This window comes from Hevea brasiliensis, chromosome 7 (genome assembly GCF_030052815.1).
Source record: "Hevea brasiliensis isolate MT/VB/25A 57/8 chromosome 7, ASM3005281v1, whole genome shotgun sequence".
Classification (NCBI taxonomy): Eukaryota; Viridiplantae; Streptophyta; class Magnoliopsida; order Malpighiales; family Euphorbiaceae; genus Hevea; species Hevea brasiliensis.
Window position 1 is genome coordinate 43,282,093 of NC_079499.1, and position 23,902 is coordinate 43,305,994.

The following is a 23,902-nucleotide window of genomic DNA, read 5'->3' on the forward strand; positions in this document are numbered from 1 at the left end:
TGTATTTGCTTTTCTTGTATTTCATTATTTTATGTCTCCTCACTCATATTGAAGTGTAGTTCTAGGCATCCTAGCTGTCCAGAAAGATCAGTCACCGAGCAATGAGCACTCTACCGAACTTAGGGTGTTACAATTCTCCCCCTTAGATAAATTTCGTCCACGAAATTTTACAGCATTAGTCTCTAAACAGTTTGTGGGTCTTTGTCTCCTCATATCCTCTTCACGTTCCCAAGTAGCTTTCTGGCCTGAATGATGGTTCCACAGCACTTTAACCAGGTGTATCTGTTTGTTTCTCAGCTGCTTCACCTCATATGCCAGAATTTTTATGGGTTCTTCCTCATATGAGAGGTCTGGGTTTACTTCAATCTCTTCAACTGATAGTACATGAGATGGGTCAGATCTGTACCTCCTTAACATGGACACATGGAAGACACTGTGTATCCTTGCTAGCTCTGGAGGTAATACCAACCGATATGCCAAAGGACCCACTCTTTCCAGAACCTCATATGGTCTAATGAAACGAGGACTCAGTTTCCCCTTTCTGCCAAATCTCATAATTCTCTTCCAAGGAGAAACTTTGAGGAATACCTTATCACCCACTGCATACTCAATATCTCTTCTTTTCAAACCAACATAGGACTTCTGATGCAGTCGACCTTGAGTCTATCTCTAATCAATCTGATCTTTTCCTCTGTCTGCTGAACAATTTCTGGCCCAATCATCTTCCTTTCACCTACTTCATCCCAACATAAGGGAGTTCTGCACTTCCTGCCATACAAAGCTTCATATGGAGGCATCCCAATGCTTGATTGGTAGCTGTTGTTATAAGCAAACTCAATCAAAGGCAAGTGTGTATCCCAACTACCTTCAAATTCAATCACACAAGCCCGTAGCATATCCTCCAATATCTGAATAACCCTCTTAGGTGGCCATCATGCGTGGGTGGAATCTTTGTCTTTGAAGTTCAATCTAGTTCCTAGGGCTCTCTGAAGACTACCCCAGAATCTAGAAGTGAACCTAGGATCCCTGTCAGATACAATTGATATTAGCACTCCATGCAATTTTACAATCTCATATATGTACAATCTGGCCAATCTTTCCAGGCTATAGTCCATCCGGACTGGCAAAAAGTGAGCAGACTTGGTTAGTCTGTCAATTATAACCTATACTGCATCATGACTATTCTGTGTCCTCAGAAATCTCATCACAAAATCCATAGTTTTCTGTTCCCTTACAATGTTTCATAGGGTGCCACTTGTATGCTAGCTTGACACTTATTAATGTATACAAATTCTGTTAGTGGGATGTATCTGTCCCATCTCCTCTAGGATTCAATGACACAAGTTCTCGATATATTCTTGAGGGCTTATCACATTTCTGAGTTATTTTTATCATTTCATTTCATTATTTATAGGAACTCAATGAGTTTCCGAATTTACTGAATTACTTGTTTCAATTGTCCATCTGCGAGGATGATACGTTGTCTTGATATCTCTAAGCTTATAGCAATTCTTGTAGTCTTGGTAGTTCACATTATTGTACCGAGATTCTTGACTCGGCTACCTTACAAGTGCAGTCTTTTCGACAGGCTAGTTCAAGTTTTAAATTTCGACTAAAATTTTCACATTTATTTCGATAATAGTACCTATTCGGGTGCAAATTGTATAAATTTATAGATTACTTACAAATATTCTTACTTATTGTACCACGAGGAAACACGTAGCTCTACACAATAATCCGATGTCGATCTTGTAATCTGCGACTTACAATACAAACATCGAGAACATTATATAGTCACTACGTTATAACCTCATGGACTAGGTTTTCTAACATCTTATCTTTCTCGAATCCACTAATATCCCAAACCGATTCTGATTACAATTTCCTTTGACAATTACTAACAGTAACATCTTTGCCCTCATCTAGAGCAATTCTATTACTGTAACTTACTTTTAGGTCCTCTTGCCTTACATTAAGTAGGCTCACCATTTAGCTTTATAATTTATGGTATGTTAGAAAATACTTTTAGCTAACAATTCTTCCAAAAGTAATGTCAATCATACTTGTTATTATAGTTATTATCCTAAAGGACTAGTCACTAATACATCAAAATTCGTTCCCATGTAAAGGAATGACAACAGAACATATAGTTCTGACGCTAACACACAACTAAGTAGTGCTGGGATCAAATAATAACTAAAATTAAGAACTTACCAGCAGCTACATCTGAAGTTTCTGCTCCTTTTACTTGGCGCATAGTGGACACTCCGACTGGTGCGCTACTATATTCGGGTTGATTCACTGTGTTATAGTGGTGAGGAGTACCAACTCTATTTCTATCTTGACTCTGACTGACGGTCTGTGAACTCCGGAGAGCAGATCGAGGTGGTTTAGCACAATCTTTAGCAAAGTGTCCAAGTTTTCCACAATTGTAACAGGCTCCAGAGGCCTTACGACAAATACCTCCATGATATCTTCTACAAGTTTCACATTGGCGGGAAGGGTAGGAACTTCTAGTTGTTCGACGACTAGATCTTAGTGGTCTCTGCCCTGATGATCCACCTCTATCATATTTCTGAGTTCGGGGTTCCTCAAATTCTTTTCTCTTCCCCAAATTACTGTTCGAACTCTGACCCATAGCTTTCTCCCTCTTTTCCATTTCACCTTTGCCCTTGTGGGGTTGGAGTGCAGACTTGGGCTTGGGTGATTATCAGCCATTTGTTGAAAGAAAGTGGCCATTTGTTGGGCCATTTGTGCGATAATTTGTACCGGTAAAATCGGTACAATGCCTTCGACATTTTGTGGAGTGGGCCTCAACTTGTTCTTCTGCCATCACATTGTTCTATTATCTCATTCTTCTCTTCCATTTTTCTCACGTAATTTTCTATTCATGTACAACCAACATAAGGAGATTCCTCTCCATTAGTTCATATTTATGATGTAAATGTACTATATGTATTAAACATTTGAGCAGTTGTAGTTACTGACAAAAAGATTTCAAATTCACAGTTTGAAATTCACTTTAAAACCATTGCTCTGATACCACTAAAACATGTCACACCCTACCCCTCTGTAAGGCATAACATGATCCCGTAGTATACCTAATGAATTACCAACTCCGTCTCACGATAACCCATTAAATACACTACAAGGGATTTTCAAAACTTTTCTTACTTCTTTTACGATGGTGAGCACTATTTACAGTGTTAAAACCTTTTTGGTAGTGATAGAATTGACACATTTGAATTATTTGGAATTTCAAAAATTTTGGCAGAGTGCCCTCTGTATTTTGGATAAAGCAGTTCTTGAAAAACTGTAAAAGCACTTTAATATGTATTTGCAAATCTCAACTCCAACATATTTCTCAACACAACATTTTTCTCAACTCAAATCATGATGATTTTTCAAAGACTGAGATACAAGAAATATAATACAAAACTATTCAAGTAAATGAAATCTCAAATTTACATTTACAATAATTTACATTTAATTACATACCAAAATATTTTACAAGAGTTTCTATACAACTGCTCAAATAATTTACATACATATTATTACATGCATACATCAAAACCTATGTACATGGGTATACCTATGATATACCTGGAGCTGATCTGAATATGTCTTCAAAGAAACTTAATCATTGCTCTATGCTCTTCTTACCTGCGACAGCATACAAAGCTATCGCTGAGTGGTGAACTCAGTGGTGCACAACTATAATTTAAAACATAGTACAATATACATTGACAAAATTTACAGTAAATAATTTGGAAATCTGAATACTCATCAAATTCCACAACTCAAAATATTCATTGCCAATAATGTAAATCATTTGTATAAATGACTTTGATCACAAAATTCAATTTATCAAATCATGACTATCCATTTAAATAATTCTAACGAAATCAATTATACATAAACCATAATTGAAATCAAAATTCCTTACCATTCAAAAGCCATTCTGTATCTCAAAAATCATTATGTATTTCAAAAATCATACTGTATCTCAAAAATCATACTGTATCTCAAAACTCATTCTTTATCTCACTAACCATGCAAGACTAATCCAAAAGCGCCATATTCGATGTGATTCTAACTCCCTATGGTCGGGGAGGTCGAATCATCGTGCACAGTACCATCACAATAATGAATCTTCCGCAAGGGCCATAACGATAAAATAAACTTAGATCTAACCTCAAATCAGAGGAAAATCTAAGCCTGTGCACGTACCATGGTAATCAAAACACAACTAACTCCATTGTCTTCTCAACAAATGAGAGAGACGGGTAATAACCTAGTCAAGCATCTATAGTGAGATATAAAACAATATTACAATCCATTTAGTGAGCATAAATCACAATATAATTCGATTCAAAGTCAATTCTAATATCCAATAATTTTTATGCTCATCACAATTCAAATCATAAATTTGCATTTTTCCATGAAAATTACCATCACAATTCAAAACATGTTCTATCACAATTTTCCAAAACATATTTTGTTCAATCCATAACAATGCTTAATACTTGTGGAAATACCATTTCACAAAGCTAAAATCATACATACTATAGCAATTTCAATAATAATTGAATTAAATCCAATGCCTGTTAAACATAGTTCATAAGAAAATATGTCATTTAATCATATAAAATATTCAGAACAAAATCAGTTAAAACTAGTTGTGCACAAACCTCTGATAATTGTCTCCTGGTCTGGACTCAGTGTTTCCTTCCCTTTTCCTGAGTCTTTGGTAACTGAGAAACACAATTTGAAGTGTTTAAGTACTAAATTAAAGCTCTCTAACGATAATGTTCGATAAGTAATTCACTGAAGGCTATTATTTGCTCAATTACCTAATATACCGACCCTCAATGCGTTTAAGGTAAATTAGGTTTTGGTGTCCTTAATATGTCACATTCGACAGGGTTTTAGGGTTGGTACGTTTTACCAAACTCATTTCCTTGTTTAGTGCATTTTCTTGCAATTTGCTGGATTCCGGGATACTAGTTTGACCTAACCGGACGACCTAGTTCCCTCGGTTTTTGGGTTTTGGTCAAAACTACAAACTTGTAGATCTATGTCTTATTGCACGCGGGGCAAATTTTCAGGTCAATCCGAGTTAAGTAGACCAAGTTCTGGTCATTACACTATTGCTGATCAAATGGCATCAAATTAGGTCAATTTTAGGTCAATTTGGTCAACTTTGGTTCGGCCAGTTTTTGGACCCGAACTTGTGCAAGCTTTTTGACTTGCTTCTGGTAATTTCTGGGTTTTGGTGTCTTCATAAGACTTGTAGGTATGGGTCTTAACTATTCATGGTTAAAATTTCAGGTCAATTGGACCTGTTTTGAGTGAGTTATGGCCTAAATACTCACTGCTGCCCAATTGGTCATTTTTCAGGTCCTAATTGCACCTAATCCGAATTGGTCATTTTCTTAGGTCACCTTGCAAGCAGAATTTTGGTATGTTTTCTCAATGAAAGTTGGCATATTTTGTGCCTAGTTTCACCTCCAATTGGTCTCATACCAATTGAGGTTACACATTTAAACTTATTGGCTAAAATGTACACTGCCCTTGGTTACTTTGCTTAACACACATCAATTACACACATTTACCTTGCAATATGTTTACTTCCCTACCAAATCTGTTTTGGTACATTACCAAAACTATATATTACTTTACATTAACATCACTTTGGGCAGATTACAATTATCCTCAACATACCAAATATAACTCTAATTCCCAAAGTTCAAATACCATTACACATACACATAAACATCACTAGTTTTTACATACACTTTACACAACAATTTCATACACATATCCTTCAATCCTTAATGCCACAATTCTGCCCATATCTTCATGAACACATACAGTTATCCAAGAGTTTCAAGGCTGCCGAAATTGTCCTTCAACACCAAAGTGCCCTACAATTCATTAATTCCCATCCAAGTGCCAAAAATCACCATATAAATATGAAGTAATTCACTAGGTTATTAAATCATCATGATCAACACCATTTCTCATCAAATATATGCACAATTATTTCATCAACTACATGACTCCATGGCTGTCCAAAATGAACACAACAATAACTCTTCAAACTAAAAAATTTTCTTCACAAATCCAACACCCATAACATGCACACAAAACTTAACAAAGCTATCTTCAAAAATACTAACTTACCATATGGTTGAAGCTTGTTAAACCTTGCTTAAACTTCTCAAATTTGGTATCAAACTCTTCCTTGTGATGGGTAGACAAACTTTCGTGAAGCCACTTAAGGGATTGCAGTTGAAAATGGAGAGGTTAAGTGAGCTCATGCAAAACGCCCATGGAGTTTCCTCTCCCTTCAATTCGGCAATGTTGAGAGAACCTTGAGGAAGATGAAGTTCAGCTGGTTAGTGGACTTACATCAGCCCCCATTTAGTGTTTAATTAATCCATTAATGGTCCACTAACTCCAAATAATCATATAATAATCTAATTGTTCACTTAATCCCACATTAACCCATGATTTTATCTATTTACTTTAGGTACCACTAAACTAATTTTTCATTTTATTTTCTAAGTGTAATATTATTTATTTTTAATGGAAATTTAGGTCAAAAGACACTTCGGGATGTCAAATGACCATAATGCCCCTGTTCGGGTTGCATTCCCGATTTTTCGGTAACACCGGGTTTTGTCCGTTTTTCGATTTTTCACTTTTCTTTGTACTAATTATTTAATTTTTCTTTGATCTTTCTAATGATATTTATTCTTCAATAAGGGTCTATTTAAGTCCTAAAAATGTTTTTCAGGATTCCCCGCAGTCCAGGGCTAGTCAACGGTCCACGCCGTGACTTCCCAGTGCGGTCGCCCATCGTTAGGTTTCCCGGCTCGTTTAACTTGATTACCTTTCTTTGCTATTATTTTTCCTTTGTTTTTCTTGTATTTTCTTTTCTTGTATTTCATTATTTTATGTCTCCTCACTCATATTGAAGTGTAGTTCTAGGCATCCTAGCTGTTCAGACAGCACTGGTCACCAGAACAGCAGAACGCACTACCGAACTTAGGGGTGTTACATTTAATCTTTCAACATAGAAAAAACTTCAGAAACCAGTTTTCTAAAGTATTTTCTCTGAATGAGTGTTGGACACTGAAACTCTTCATTTTCAGTTTATTTATTACTCCGCGATACCCTCTCTTAGCTTCAGTTCTGTTTTCATCATCTTTATATCCACTCTTACTTTCCAAGCTCAATCTCATTCAAACCCGGTTATTGTCATTTCGGCTCGACTGCATTTTAATTTGGCATTCTTCATCTCAAGGTAAGCATTAGTCCCCAGACTATTAGCACGCAGCTCTGCTATATTTGTGACTCCATAGTTAGTTAAATAGATTTAACTCCCTACAGGTGAGTGTTTAGACCGTTGTTTTTCTAAGTGCTCGTTTTTTTTATATTTATGCTTGCAATTTTCGTCAAGTTTATGTTATGTTAAAGACCCCACGAAGGTGGTTATTATCTTGAGTTTACCTTTTGTTCATCCATTCATGTTATTTACTTTTTTAGCCTTTATTATCTTCAAATGTAGGTGTTCTGATCCCGAGTAACGTATAGGTAGTTTGATAAAATGTTGGTAGCTGTATTTTAACACCAGAATTTCTTTAAAATAATAAAAGTTTGGATAATAAATCAGAAGAAAATTATGATGTCGAACCACTAGACTAGCTCAGGAGATAACTTGGTATAGTGGGGGATCGAGGTAAGATCGGATCCCCGACTAGTAAACGGAAGAGATCGGATATTGCCTGTCAAAAGGTATTGGTAAGACAATTACATAGGAGATCGATAACAAATTTAGTCTGTATCCCCTACCTAGTTATAAGGTACCAACGGATTAAGAGAAGCCTTGTTCTGGCTCTCAGCGTCTTCGGATGTTAGAACCCTTAGTCTAAGGTTTTTATGACATACGATCGCAATTAAATCTCAAAAGGTCGGGGGAGAGTTCTTACCCGATCTTCATTTAAACGAAAAAGAGATCGGAGGAGAGTTCTTATTCGATTCCCAATCAAAATTTTTCATAAATATTAAAAGAGATCGGAGGAGAGTTCTTATTCGAAATTCAATCAAAGTTTTTCATAAATATTAAAAGAGATCGGAGGAGAGTTCTTATCTGATTCTCAATCAAAATTTTTCATAAATATTAAAAGAGATCGGAGGAGAGTTCTTATCCGATTCTCAATCAAAATTTTCTTAAATATTTAAGAGATCGGAGGAGAGTTCTTATCCGATTCTCAATCAAAATTTTAATAAACGCTTAAAGAGATAGGAGGAGAGTTTTTATCCGATTCTCAAATCAAATTTTAATAAGTATGCGAAGATCGGAGGAGAGTTCTTATATGAGATTCCCCACTCAAACTTTAAGCAAATTATTCCTAGAGATCGGGAGAGGCTTTTACCCAGGTTCCCTCGAATTCAAACTAAAATAACACAATATGCAAAGTGATCCCCTAAATTAAAACCGCTACGCAATATCAATTCACTAAGGGTCATCTCATGTACTTATTTATCTGGGTAACCCGACCTAGTGAAAAATCAAATTTTCCCTTTATCTAAGGGATTAGCATCATCATCCTAACCGCCCCTAACTATCGATTTTAATTTGCAAAGAGCAGGACATGAAATCTATTTGCCCTTATAGAGGGACGAGGAGGGGTGCCTAACACCTTCCCCACCCGTATATGGACCCCAAACTTAGAATCTTTGTTTCGAAGTGGTTTCTTTTAATTTACCCTTTTTTTTACAATGGTTTTCTTTAATTTCCCACAAAATTAAAGTGGCAACTCCTCACTCTTTCCCACTTCGGTGAGTGTTCGTCCAGGTGACCGCAAAACACCTTATGATAGAATTCAAAATTTTCACCTAGGGTCACATGCATCATGCAATATTTATTTTTATCTATTTGATTTCAATGATAAACAACATACTTAAAACTCTTTAATATGTTTTTGGATCTGTATTTGCTATTTAACATTTTAAAATTAATCAGATTAATTTTAGAACCCTAGATTAAATCAAGAACAAACACACTAACCTCTTGATGCACTACAGTGTATTTACGCCTTTGATATGCGTCTTCAGGACACTAGATGTTGTTCCTCTAGCTTGTCCACACCAAGAACACCTATGGCAGCCTTTGAACAACTTCTAAAGCTTTTTCTATTATTTAGAAAATCAAGTTCTGCCTTTTGAGAGATAAAAGATGTAAACAGGATAAAAGAAACGATTTCTAGTATTTTTAATTCAAGAGATTGATGGCTAATCTCTTTGAATTGATAAGAGATAAAGAAGAAGAGATGGAGAGCCTCAAAATGGCGTAACAAAGGAGGAGTGGCTGCTAGTTGTCTTATTTTTAATTTATAACAACACTTATATAGCTAGGTCAACACATTCAACCCTTGACACATGTCACCCTCTAATTGGTTCTAGGTTTAATTGACCCAATCACATTGTGCCAAGTGTCAAACCTATATTTAATCTTAATTTTAATCATCTTACATGATTAAAAGACATTTGGCAAACTTATGTGTAATGCCATGTGTCACCATCTCATGGTGCCACATGTCACCCTGTGAAATGACCAAAATGCCCCTGTGTCTTAATTTTGAGTTCTTAACCCAAAATAATTACTTCTCTTCTTCTAATCAATTTATATCAAATATAAATTAATTAATTAATCTCTATTAATTAATTTCTCATTAATTAAATTCATATTTAAACACTTTAAATATAAATTTAACTTATACTATACATACAATAATCTAGATTTGGTTTCAAGTCATGCTAGGGACTTTGAAATCTAATTGCAAACCAAACCTATTTAATTAATCAATTAAACTCTTTAATTAATTAATTAAATTATATTTAATTAGGTGATAACTTGTGTATGTGTGTGACTTACTAGGCTCATCGCTAATTGGCAATGAGATATGATATCAACTCTTAATAACATCAGAACTTTTTCTTACCATAAATTATTTCTCTAAATCATTTTATGCACCTCATAGACCATGGTTAACACCAAGCATAGCATGCCATGGCCACCCAATTAGTAATAAGGTTTACCTTAAATGAACCTATAATCATATGTTACCATGCACTGGAATCTCTTTGTTACAAAATCCCAACTCAAGCTGGAGTCATGGTTTATGTCAAACTCCATTTGCTATGAATATTATGTTCTCTTTTAATTCCAGTTCTTGATTAAAAAGATTTTCTCATAAGAAACTCTTTTCTAAATAAATCTATCTACCTGTCCAGAAACTTGAAACATCAAGAACAATTAAATGAACATAGGATTTTATCTCTATTTACTTAGAGGAACAGATTCCATCTTGATCAACACCTACCTCCATATATAACTAGTAGGAGCCAACACATGCCCATATACCTTTACATAGTACAAGTATGAAAGCAGTATCAAACTTAAACTATCTATATACAAGATAACTGTGCTATCTCAGGTCTAAAGATTATATGCACTGATATGATTTATGACAAAACATTGACAAGAGTAAACTCCATGTACTTATCATAAGTGTCACTGGTTCGGCCTACTTATCATTTATAAGTGCCTATCATGTTTGCTATATGGCATGAGACTCACCATTCCATCTTATTTATATCTCATATAAATAACTTGGTAAGAAACATGAATACAATCTTTCTGGATAAGTCATGTCCTTATTATGAAGTATCCTCGATTGTGAACCTATTTATGATACTTTGTACTAGAAATACTGTCACTCATATTCTTAATAACTTAAGAATAAAATTTCTAACAAAATATCAATGGACCTTTTCTATTACACATAAATATATTATGTAAACGGAAAAGTGGAAATGCCTTTTATTAATAAAAACATGTACAAGATACATACTAAATAATGTGCTCTAGAGCATACTACTAACAATCTCCCACTAGCACTAGAGCCATTCATTACAACATCTTAGACCCATGTTCTCAAGATGACAGTCTAGCTGAGTCTGTGACATAGGCTTAGTGAATGGATCAGCTGGATTTTCAGCTGATGCTATTTTCTGCATGGCTACATCGCCTTGCCCAACTATTTCTCTGATAATGTGGTAGCGCTTTTCTATGTGTTTGGATTTTTGGTGAGACCTTGGTTCCTTAGCCTGTATGACTGCTCCATTATTGTCACAGTGTAGTGGAACTGTTGACTCAATGGAAGGAACTACTATAAGTTCTGTCATGAACTTCTTTATCCAAACAGTTTCCTTTGCAGCATTTGATGTAGCAATATACTCAGCCTCGGTAGTAGAATCTGCAGTCGTGCTCTGTTTGGAACTCTTCCAACTGACTGCACCTCCATTACAAATGAACACATATCCAGGTGTAGACTTTCTATCATCGATATCTAATTGTAAATCAGAATCAGTATAACCATCCAATTGCAAGTCTCCACCACCATAGATCAAGAATAAATCCTTAGTTCTTCTCAAGTACTTAAGGATATTCTTAACAACTATCCAGTGTTCCAAACCAGGATTGGATTGATACCTACTAGTCAAACTAATAGCATATGCGATGTCCAGCCTAGTACACAACATTGCATACATTAAAATTCCAATAGCCGAAGCATATGGAATCCTGGCCATCTTATCTCTTTCTTCAGGTGTCTTTGGAGACATCTCTTTAGAAAGATGGATACCATTTCTCACTGGTAACAATCCTCTCTTGGAATCAAGCATGTTAAACCTCTTTAACATCTTTTCTAAGTATAGACTTTGGGATAAACCAATTATTCTTTTTGCTCTATCTCTATAGATGCGAATCCCAAGAATATAGGTTGCCTCCCCTAAGTCTTTCATAGAGAATGTATTTGACAACCATACCTTTATAGTTTTCAACATACCTGTGTCATTACCCATCAACAGTATGTCATCCACATATAAGACAAGGAAAGTGATAGCACTGTCACTAACCTTCTTATATACACATGGCTCATCCTCTTTTTGATAAAACCAAAGGATTTAATGGCTTCATCAAAACGGATGTTCCAACTCCTCGAAGCTTGCTTCAACCCATAAATGGATCACTTTAGCTTGCATACCTTAGAACCATCTTGGGATTCAAAACCACTAGGTTATTCCATGAAAATGTTTTCTGCAATGTATCCATTGAGAAAAGCTGTTTTGACATCCATCTGCCAAATCTCATAATCATAGTATGCAGTTATTACTAATAGAATCCTAATTGATTTAAGCATGGTAACAGGCAAGAAAGTCTCCTCATAGTTGATTCCTTACCTTTGGCGAAACCCTTTCGCTACTAGCCTTGCCTTATAGGTCTCTACCTTTCCATTTGTTCTAATTTTCTTCTTGAAAACCCATTTGTTCCCTATAGGTACAATACCTTCAGGTGGGTCAACAAGATCCCAAACTTGATTCTTTTACATGGAATCAATTTCAGATTTCATAGCATCAATCCATTTTGAAGAATCTTTATCTGATATAGCTTCTTCATAGGTAAGTGGATCATCTCCATGCTCTACTTCTTCATGAGTAGACAACTTTTCTAGGAGGCTTCCATTCCATCACTGCTTCTATCTTTTTGGGATCTACTCTAATCCCCTCAGCTGACACTATGTGTCCAAGAAAGGAGATCTCACTCATCCAAAAATCACACTTGGACAACTTAGCATACAGCTTCTTTTCTCGCAGGATTTGCAGAACAATCCTCAAATGTTCATCATGTTCTTTCCTGGTCTTGGAATACACCAGAATATCATCAATAAAGACCACTACAAACCGATCTAAGTATGGATGGAAGATACGGTTCATAAGGTCCATAAATACTACTGGTGCATTTGTTAACCCAAACGGCATCACTAGAAATTCATAATGCCCATACCGGGTTCTGAATGCAGTTTTTTACACATCTGCATCCTTTACCCTCAACTGATGATACCCTGATCTGAGATCAATTTTCGAAAATACACTGGCTCCCTTCAACTGATCAAACAAATCATCAATTCTGGGCAATGGATATTTATTCTTCACAGTTACTTTATTCAACTGTCGGTAATCAACACACAATCTCAAGGTTCCATCCTTCTTCTTCACAAATAGCACCGGAGCTCCCCATGGTGACACACTGGGGCGTATGAACCCCTTATTGAGCAACTCTTGCAACTGAATTTTCAACTCCCTCAATTCAGTAGGTGCCATCCTATAAGGAGCAATAGAAATGGGTGCTGTACCCGGCATTACCTCAATAGCAAACTTGTAACATCCTCCCGGTAACAACTCCGTACATTCTACTGTTCCGGTGATCGGTGTCGGTCCGGACAGCTAGAACGTTCGGAAAAATAATTAAATTAAAGCGAGGAACCAAAATTAACTCAAATATTAATAAGAAAAATTTAGTAAAAATTTTAGAAATAAAATACAAGCAAGTCAAATGAGCCGGTGCCCAAGCGATGGGTAACCGGAGGGAAGTTGCGGTTCTCGCAACGAGGAGCCCTAGACCCGGGGAAAAATTCATAAAATAATTTTTGGGACTCCAGAGAAGGGTTATTGAGGTTCCTATGGCATTAGAATGCCAAGAAAATACCTAGAAAAATTTTTCAATCGGTACAGACAATTTTGACCCGTTAAGCCAAATGGAGGGCATTTTGGTCATTTCGCCTTCAGAGGTGATTTTTGGCCGACTTGTCCAGTTAAGTAAATAATTATTATGACATAAAATATGAATTAATATTGATAAAAAATTAATTGAAAGTGAGTAGAGAAGAAGAGAAAAGAAAATACAATAAAATGCCAATTATGACATATTATGAGGTCATTTAAAATTGTCCACCAATCACAATTAAGTAACCATCAAATTAACTAATAAAAAGAGTCAAAAGAGACCAAAGAATTAAAAAGCAAACAGCAGCCCTTCTTCTCCTTCAAAAACGTTTTTCATCTCCTCCCTCACTCCTCCATTAACAAACTTTCTAAAGCTTCAATTTCCATGCTTTCCTCACCCCAAAACCCTAAGTCCCTTCACTAAAAACTTGTCTCTACCTCTTGGGAAGTGTTTGGCAGCCTAGAAAGGGAAAGAAAGTGAAGATTAACTTGGGAAAATTCTGCCCTACAAGAGGTTAGTGCACATATATACTTAAAACTCTTTAATCCCATGCTAGAGACTTGAAACAAGTATGAATTTGTAACTTAAATGAATAAAAGTTATGTGTATGTCCACCATGATTTTTGGCAGCCCTAAAGAAGGAACATGATTGAGTGTCTTGATGGACTTAGAGTGAACTAGAGAGTATGTTTAAAAAAATATATATATATATATATATATATATATATATATATATATATATATATATGTAAGGAATGAAAGTGATTAATTAAGGTAGTTGTGAAAATTTATAATGGAAATTAGGGTTTTGAGGTGTGAAACTTGGATTTAGCTTATGAAATTGTGAAAGAACATTATAAGGGTCAATTAGTGACCATTTTAGGTAAGTTGACCATAATTTGGACTGAAATGTAGCATGGCAAAGGGAATGAGTAGGCTGCCTTGTAAGTGCAGCAGGGTGACTGAAATTTCAGTCCACTTAGACAGCCATAACTTTGGCTGTGTAGGTCCAATTGGTGTTTGGCCAATTGGAAATGAAACTAGGCTTATAATGGCACATTTTTTCTGAAGAAACAATGCCCAAAAGACCAAAGCAAGAGGACCAAAAGTTGGCCCCAATCCAGATACCCTGCAACAGCACCTGCAGAAATGACCAAATGAATAGTAACTGTTCATTTGGCCATAACTCACTGTAGATATGGTCAATTGACCTGATATTTTTACAGTAACAAGATATTATATAGACAAACAACTTTCATGAAGAAACCTACCCCAAATTATTCCATTAACCCATTCAAATTATTGAACAAAGTTGAGTTATCAAACCTGCAACTCTGCAGATTTACATTTGAACAGTAATGTTTGGATGGCTATAACTCTCTCTAGAAAACTCGGATTTAGGCGATTCTTGAACCGATGGAAACCTAAGGCATGGTAGAACATTTCATATGAAGAAAGTTAGACCAAATTATGAACTTAACTTGGTCAAATTACTGACCAAAGTTGGACCAAAATCTGCCAAAACCCAAAATTTCAGCAGAATAAGACAGTGAACAGTAAACTTATTTTGCCATAACTTGAGCTACAAAACTCCAAATGGAGTGATTCAAAAAAAGAAATTCAACTAGACAAAATAAGGAACAACTCTCATGTTTACCATTTCCTCAAATTCCCACTATAACAGTGCTTAATGGAATAGTAAAGTTAAGCTTCAAAAACTGAAAATTTTGTTTCCCTTAGTTTAAGCCTAGAAATGGTAATGGTGATCACTTCCAACAAGTTTTAAATGAAAAATGTGGTATGTTTGAAGTGCCAAAGTCAATGTACCTACTTTCTATGCAAAAGTCAACTTTCTTGTTGACCAATGAAATGAATAGTGACACCAAAAGTTGAAATTCAAAGATTGAAGAATTTTAAAGTATCAAATGCCCTAGTATACCTAACAAGATTTGTTTGGATAGTTTGGTATGCCAATAGGGTATTGTTTTAGCAGTACTGCGAAAGGCTTTATGCCTGTATTCATGGCTTTATGCCCGTATTCATAGCTTTTATGCCCGTATTCATGGCTTTTATGCCCGTATTCATGGCTTTTATGCCCGATTATGTAATATCATGGCTTTTTAGCCATACTGACTGCATACGTGGTAGACGTTCTGCGTCCCATGGTATGACGGCCCGAGGCACCGCGGTGTCCAGTGCCAACGACCCGTTATCCAGTACAGTCGTCCAGTATAGGTTACTTGAGCATGGAAAAGTATAACTGTGATTGAACTGATTATTAAAGAAAATACGAAAATTAAGAATCAGGAATGATTACAAAAATACAAAGAAGCTCAAGATCATGAAGAAAATAATTAACGAAATGCATGAAGAAGTTAATATCATAAAACATGATTAGCCCTCGACTAAACAATAAGTTAGTAATTATTCATTTCTTATGAACACAATAGCAAGGAAATTATTATTTTTATTTGCATATTATATTTTCTTGTATTATTTGCACCACTAAGCTTTATGCTTAGCACGTCGCTTTTGCAACTCGTAGGTACTGAAGATTTGGACAGAGGGCCCAGTAGACCACAGATTCAGTAAGGCCATTCACAGTTCTGCATAGTGTCTGTGTCACCTCACCGTCTGCAGTGCATTGGTAGGACACTAGGTGTCATTTTGGTATTTTGTAATTGATTTTATTTTCTCATGTGTAAATGAACTTACGAAATGTAATTTGATGTTCATGTAAATAATGAGAATTGTGTTTATAAATGGAAAAGTAAATGTTTATCTGTAATTTATATATGATTATCACATGTGATGAATGATTGAGAAACGAATGGTTGAAAAAATTGAGATCTTGATATTGGAGTTTGTGAATGGATGAATATGATTATTAGAAGTGTTTTTCACAGGTTCCGAAGAACTGTTTTCTCCATTTTTAGCAGTACTCATGATTTTCTTTAAAATTTTCGGAACCTCAAATAAATTACAATTTCAATAAATGAATTATATTTCACAAGTTATATTCAAAACTACGATAAAAATGAATTAAGATAAAAATAGAGTGCTCCGGCACACTAAGTGGCATAACTTGCTCGGCTACACTGTAGTCGGGTAAGGGGTGTCACAAAACTCGACTTCCCTTTTCTGGTGGTAAACCAGGCAACTCCTCAGGGAACACATCTGGGAAGTCTCTTACTGTGAGTATATCACACAAGTTCGGCTTAGCTTGCCTAGTATCAACCACGTGTGCTAGGTAAGCTTCACAGCCTTTTCTCATCAATCTTCTTGCAACTGTGGCTGAGATAACATTGGACAGGAATCCCTTTCACCCACAACAGTGATCTCATTACCCTCAGAAGTTTTCAGAGAAATCCTCTTCAATTTGCAATCAACTATTGCCTGATGACGTGACAACCAGTCCATTCCCAAAATCACGTCAAACTCGTGGAAGGGCAATTCAATTAGGTCTGCCGAGAATTCATACCCCTGAATCCTCAACAGGCAACCTTTATACACCTTATTCACTACCACACTGTGGCCTAGTGGATTTGTGACCAGAATGTCTTGATCACTCTCCTCTACTGAAACTCCCCTCTCTATGGGTAGTTTGATGCAAATGTAGGAATGAGTGGATCCTGGATCCACCAATGCATGTACAGAAGTGTTGTAGAGGGAAAACGTACCCCTGATGACATCTGGGGCATCTTGCTCCTCCTGAGCTCTGATGGCATAAGCCCTAGCTAGCATTCTAGTGTCTGGCCTCTCAGCTGACTCGGATGCAGGCCTTAGTGATGGACCAGCTACCTCAGGTTTACCAGGCTTCCTACCTCTTTGTGGTGCAGGAGCAGGTCTATTAGTTTGTGTTGGAGCAACTGTAGTAGTCCTCTTCGGACAATTCTTGATCTGATGTTCTGTTGACCCACACCGTAAGCATGCACCAATCACTCGCCAACATTCCCCCTTATGCCACTTCGGACAGTACTGACAGGCAGAAGATGCAGGGGCTGGTCCCCTAAACACCGTCCCTGGAGAGCTGCCCATTGATGGTGTGGACTGGCCTCTCCTAGGTGTAAACTATGGTCTGGGCCCCTGAGACTGACCCTGACCCTGTGGTGGTCCTGAACTCTGAACTGGAGGACCCTTACTCTTCTTGCTGGGAGCAGAGAGTGCACTAGACTGACCCGGACCTCTCTTCTGATATCTTTCCCTTCTATTTTGTTCATTGATTCTAACTCTTTCCACTTTTGATGCAGCATCCACCAGTTTAGAAAAATCCGTAATCTCCAGTGCTGTGATCATAAAATTAATGTTGTCATTAAGCCCTTCCTCAAACCGTCTGCACCTCTCTGCCTCGGTAGGGACCATCTCCCTCCCATACCGGCTCAATCTGACAAATTCATGCTCATACTCCGCCACTGACAACTGTCTCTGTCTCAGACTGATAAATTCCCTTCTTCGCTCCTCTAAATACACTTTGCTAATATACTTTTTCCTGAACTCCGCAAGGAAGAATTCCCAGGTGATCCGTTCCGGTTGCACCTCACTGGTTACTGTGTCCCACCACTGATATGCGTCATCTTGAAGTAGGGACACAGCACCCACCAGGTTCTGCTCAGGGGTGCAGTTCAGCTGTTTCAGTACTCTGATGGTTCTGTCCAACCAATTTTCTGCAGCCATGGGATCATCCTCCCTTTTTCCAAAGAAGTCTACAGCCCCATATTTTCGCAATTTCTCCAAATGGGACTTCTGTGGGGCTGGTGGAGGTTGTGGCTGTGGTTGTGGTGGTGGAATTGTCCCCATCATTTGCCGATAGAATTCGGTCATTTGTTGGAATAGAGCAAACTGAGGTTGAGCAGGCGCCTCAGCTGCTGGTGGAGCAGATTCTCCCCTGCCCCCAGACTCAGCCCTTGGTGGAGCATGACTCTCCACCTCTTCATCAACTGCTCTTTGCGAAGCAGGATCCATGTCCTATTCAAAATAAGAAGACAAATAGACTGCATCAGTGTCACCTCAACATTTACAAATGCAATGCAATGGTATGTACTCTATCTAGGCCCAGAAACGCCTAACCGAAGCTCTGATACCACTAAATGTGACACCCCTTACCCGTCTACAGTGCAGCCGAGCAAGTTATGCCACTCAGTGTGTCGAAACATCAATTCATGTTTTAATTTCAATTTATCCCTTTTTATTTATTTATTTACAATTTTTGAAAAAAAATCTATATTTACCGCAAATTTTATAGAAAATCCGGCAGAGTGCCGGCTATATTTTGGAAAACAGTTCTTCTGCACCTGTTTAAAAACACTCCCAATATAATTACAATCTCAATCTCAATTATTTCTCAAATCAATTCAGTATTCCAAAATTTACATTCAACTCATATTCACCAAGTTCAATGAGAAATACTCATATTTAATTCTGAACACAGTTCATAGATAATTACAGCAAAAATATAAGTACATGAGTTTATAATGTACATAACAAAAGTTTACAAAATACAAAATAACAAAATATCAAAATATCCCAGATGGCCTAATGTCCTACCAAATGCACTGCAATGTGAGGTGACTCTGAACTCTGAGTGCAGATATGATGGCTCACCCAGTATGCGGTCTGCTGGACTCCCCAGCTAAATCTCTAGTACCTGCGCGTGGCACAAGCGATGCGCTAAGCAATTCTGCTTAGTGGTGACAATATAAAATAAAATAAAGTAAAATATAATAAAATATGCAGAATGTAGGTTTACATTTTTGGGTGAAATTTAATATTTATTGCAATATTATTCGATTAAAGTTGAGTAAGATTTATTAACACTGCCCGAGTAACCTATACTAGTTGACTGGACTGGATAAACGGGTAAACTGGAACAGGGTACTAAATACCTCGGACCATCACACCATCGGTCACATTGTGTCTCCCAGTGTGCAACAGAACAGCTAATAAGCTGTAATAATTATCGGGGGTTAAACCCAAGTATAACAACTCACTATCATAGCCAAAGGCTATTATGTTACAGAATGGCATGGGATGCCATGAAATACAGAACGACATGAAGCCATATGCAGTACTGCTAACAGAACCCTATTGGCATGCCAACCTATCCAAACCAATCACATTAGGACTACTAGGGCATTTAACACTTTTAATTTGTGTAATTCTTTGAAAATGAAATTTTAATGATTACTATTCATTTCATTAGTCAACCAAAATGTTGACTTTTGCATTTAAAATAGGTAAATTAGGTTAAATGTAAAACCCCCGTTTGCATAGCCTGGTATATTTCACTGTTCCGGTGACCGGTGTCGGTCCGGACAATTAATGGGATTAGGGCCACACTTAAGACAACTTGAGAAGCCATAAACACAAATAATTAGTAATGTTTAATTAGTTAACTATAAATAAGAAAAACAGAACATAAGAGGTTAAACGAGCCGAGAGTCACAGCGATGAGTGACCTCCTCGGAAATGACTGCGAAGTCATTTTAAACTCAAATTTCGAACCGTAAAAAGTGACGCTGCGGTCCTTAGGACCCTTATGAACACAGTGGAAAAGAGAAAATCACGAAAAAGAACTGTTAAGCCAGTCAAATAATTAGGTCAGGGAGCCGGAAGAAATATTGGATTATTTGCAAATCGGGATGAACCAGTGAGGGGCGATTTGGTCAATTGACCCCGAGAGCTGACTCCTGACCTAACTGTCAAATAAAATCGAAGAAAAGAAAAAAATAAATAAAAAAAAAGAGGAAGAAGATGGAAAAGTCAAAGTTGATGACATCATGAATGATGTCATAAACAAATTAATTTAGTGAATTATTAAATTGGGAATTGTGGTCTTCCATAAGATAAAGAAAAGAAAAGAAAAAAAAAAAATTAAAACACAAATCTTCTTCTTCAAAAAAACGTCACTCTCTCTCCCACACCAAAACCACCATGAAAGCTCATTTTTGAGCTTGAAGAACCAAAATCCAACCATGGCCAATTGTCCTACCATAACTAGATGTTGTTTGGACAACTAGGAAAGAGGATTCAAAGAAAAGAAAGAAGAAAAATTTGAAGAAAAGGGAGAAGAAATTCTGCACACAAGGTTAGTAAACTAAACTTGAATTGTTAGTTGATTTAGTTATGTTTATAGCTTAATTAACCTAGGAATATACTTAAAATGAAAAGAAATTAATGGTGGGAGGATTAAAGACAAATTCATCCAGCTAGGGTTTTGATGTGTGTGTATGAATTTGATGGACTTAAAGGTGTGTATGAGTATATGAACCTTAAGTAGTTGAGTTATTATGGTTTAAGGCTTTGAAAGTAGTTAAACACAATGAATTAGTGAGATTAGGGTTTGAATGTTAGGGTTAGTGAACTAAAATTTGAAGAAATGCATAAATGGCATGTTTAACCTATTGTGACATGAATTAATGGTCAATTATGACCAAATAAGTTGTGTGGGAATGGTGGAAAATTTAGCTAAATTCGTAGGTCAATGGTCATGCTGCTGGCAGCATGACCAAACCTACTTTGAAGGACCAAAACTCAAATTTTACAAGCCTAATGGATATGCCACCAATTGGAGATGAAAATAGACATAAAAGAGCACAACTTTCATTAAGGAACCATGACCAAATACTGACCAAAAGTTGGTGAAACAATTGACCAAAGTGAGTTGATAGCAGGCTGCCCTGCACCAAACTGACCAAATGAACAGTAACTGTTCATTTGGTCATAACTCGAGCTAGGTAGGTCAAATTGACCTGAAATTTTACCAGCAATTAGATATGATATAGACCTAAAACTTTCATGAAGAACACCAACCCAAATTAGGCCATTAACCCTTTCAAAATCATTGAGCAATATTAAATTACTGTACTGCAACTCTGCAGATTTTTAGTTGAGCAGCAATGTTTGGATAGCTATAACTCCCTCTAGAAAACTCGGATTTAGGCGATTCTTGAACCGATGGAAACGTAAGACATAGTACAACATTTCATATGAAGAAAGTGAGACCAAATTATGAACTTAACTTGATCAAATTATTAACCAAAGTTGGACCAAAAATCTGCCAGCACCAAAATCTCAGTATGAACAGTACACGTGAACAGTAAACTTATTTTGGCCATAACTTGAGCTACAAAACTCCGATTGAGGTGATCCAAAAATGAGAATATACTTAAGACAATAAGGAACATTTTCTATGAAGGAAGTTTTGTCAAATTCCAACAGTAGATCGACCAATGGAATAGTGCAACTTCGGAGAACCAAAACCGAAAATTGGCAATTTTGCCAAAATGACCTAAGCTTTAAACAAATAACCAAAACCAACAAGTTTGTTGACCAAAATGTGGTATGTGGGTGAAGTTGGAGTTCCCATACCTATTAATCCTTAGAAAGTCAATTATTTGACTTAAATAGTGCAGTGAATAGTAACCCGAAACACAAAATTTCGAGAACGTCAAATTTAACACGTTAGAAATAGGTAAATGCGAAGTTAAAATTCATTTTGGGATTTATGTTAAGTTCTAGTACTGAAACATTGTCAAATTTTGTGTTTCAGTTGAAAAGAATATCGGGAAGGAACCCGAGGAAACGAGTCGAGGCTAAGGGACGACTCGCTTGAGGTTTGTGCACAATAAACCCTATTTAAGCATTTTATCCTTGAAAAATTGATTTATTACGCATTATGAATTTATGAACTTTTGTGTTGCCACCTTGCGATCAAATTGTAACTTTGGAAATGGATTGATTTTTGTATGCAATATTTGAATGAAATGTTTGAAATGAATTTTTGATTCACACTTAGCATGACAGTTACTTATTATTCCTCCTCCATTTATGGGGTTGAGATCGTTATTTTCCTCCCTCTCTGGCTTGCCAGTTGAGGTTGTAGATCGGATGAGTACTCATTAGCTAGCTAGCCACCTCCCTCATTGGTTTCGATTAATGGGGTTGAGATTGCTTTGTCGTGGTGTACAACACGGCATTGATCGGAAATTTTGTGTCATGGCTTAAGTTGTGTACTACTTTGGCAACACTGTGTTTATGCAATTGTTTGACTAAACTGTTGTTTAATATATTATTTGACAAATGAGTTGTTATGAGCTTGATATTTGTGAAATGTGATTGTGAAGTATTCAAATTATGTTTCATCAATAAATGATTTATGTATCACATTTTAAATCTTTATTGTGCACCACTGAGTATGTTTATACTCAGCGATAGTTTAATTTACTGTCGCAGATAAAAGCAAGGAGAAAGCAGCAGAGTGAGCTGCGGAATTGACAAGATCTTTTTGATCCCTTTTTGTACGGGTATTATTTTATACCCTTATGGTTATTTTGATGTAAATACTGTAATGTCATAAGTATCAATGTAAATTGAGCAGTTGTAAATAAACTATAATAATATTATTTTATATTTTCTTATTTAAATATAATATTAGTACATATGTATTTTATTCCTTATGTTTTGTGAATGGAATTATTGAACCTACTGAGTTGACAAATTTGACTTGGATTGTGAAACTGTTTTGAAATGGATTGACTTGAGTTGAATTGTGAATTATTGGAGGTTGGGAGTTGTAAAATAGTTTTGGAAGTGCTTTTTACAGGTATTTGAAGAACTGGTTTCTCAAAATACAGAGGGAACTCTGTCAAAATTTTTATAAAATTTGCGACAAAATTTGAATGGACAAAAATTTTTACTAGTATTTAAACTTTGAATAAATGGTTTTTAATTCTTACCAAAATGCTCACCACTTCCAAAATGTAAGAAAATTGTTTTAAAATCCCTTGTAGGGTACTTAATGAGTTATCGGTAGGTGAAGTTCGGTAGTTCATTAAGTATTCTACGGGAGCATGCTATGCCTTACGGAGGGGTAAGGTGTGACATGTTTTAGTGGTATCAGAGCATGGTTTTGCAATAAATTTTAACTATGTATGTGAATATTTCTTTGATAAGTACAACTGCTCAAGTGTCTTTAATTGATGCATATGACATATTTACATCATGAATATGCACTAACGGAGGTCAACCTCCTTGTGTTTGATCTCAGGAAGTAGAAAATTGTGAAAAACGGAATGGAAGGAGGAGATCATTCCGAAGAACAATCTGTTGAGGCTGAGGTTCAAAGGGAAGCCCGACACTCGGAATGTGAGTGGGTCACCACTCCACTCTGCTCAAAGACCGCAGATTTCTGCTCAATTTATGCAAAGACATGGCTGCCTTCTTTCAAAGAAATGGCGGGTAATGTGCCACCCCAAGCTCAAATGC

General features: G+C 36.4%; 1 long non-coding RNA gene across 2 annotated transcripts; it reads left to right on the forward strand.

Moving 5' to 3' along the window:
* Nucleotides 1–20,558: 20,558 nt before the first annotated feature.
* On the forward strand, nucleotides 20,559–23,754 carry LOC131181671 (uncharacterized). 2 transcript variants are annotated; one of them, XR_009150168.1, is made up of 4 exons: nucleotides 20,559–20,723; nucleotides 22,188–22,251; nucleotides 22,871–22,941; nucleotides 23,685–23,754. It is a non-coding gene; the product is annotated as an uncharacterized LOC131181671 (long non-coding RNA). The 2 variants fall into 2 exon arrangements; XR_009150169.1 differs by lacking the exon at nucleotides 23,685–23,754 and having other exon boundaries at nucleotides 22,871–23,012.
* Nucleotides 23,755–23,902: the final 148 nt, after the last annotated feature.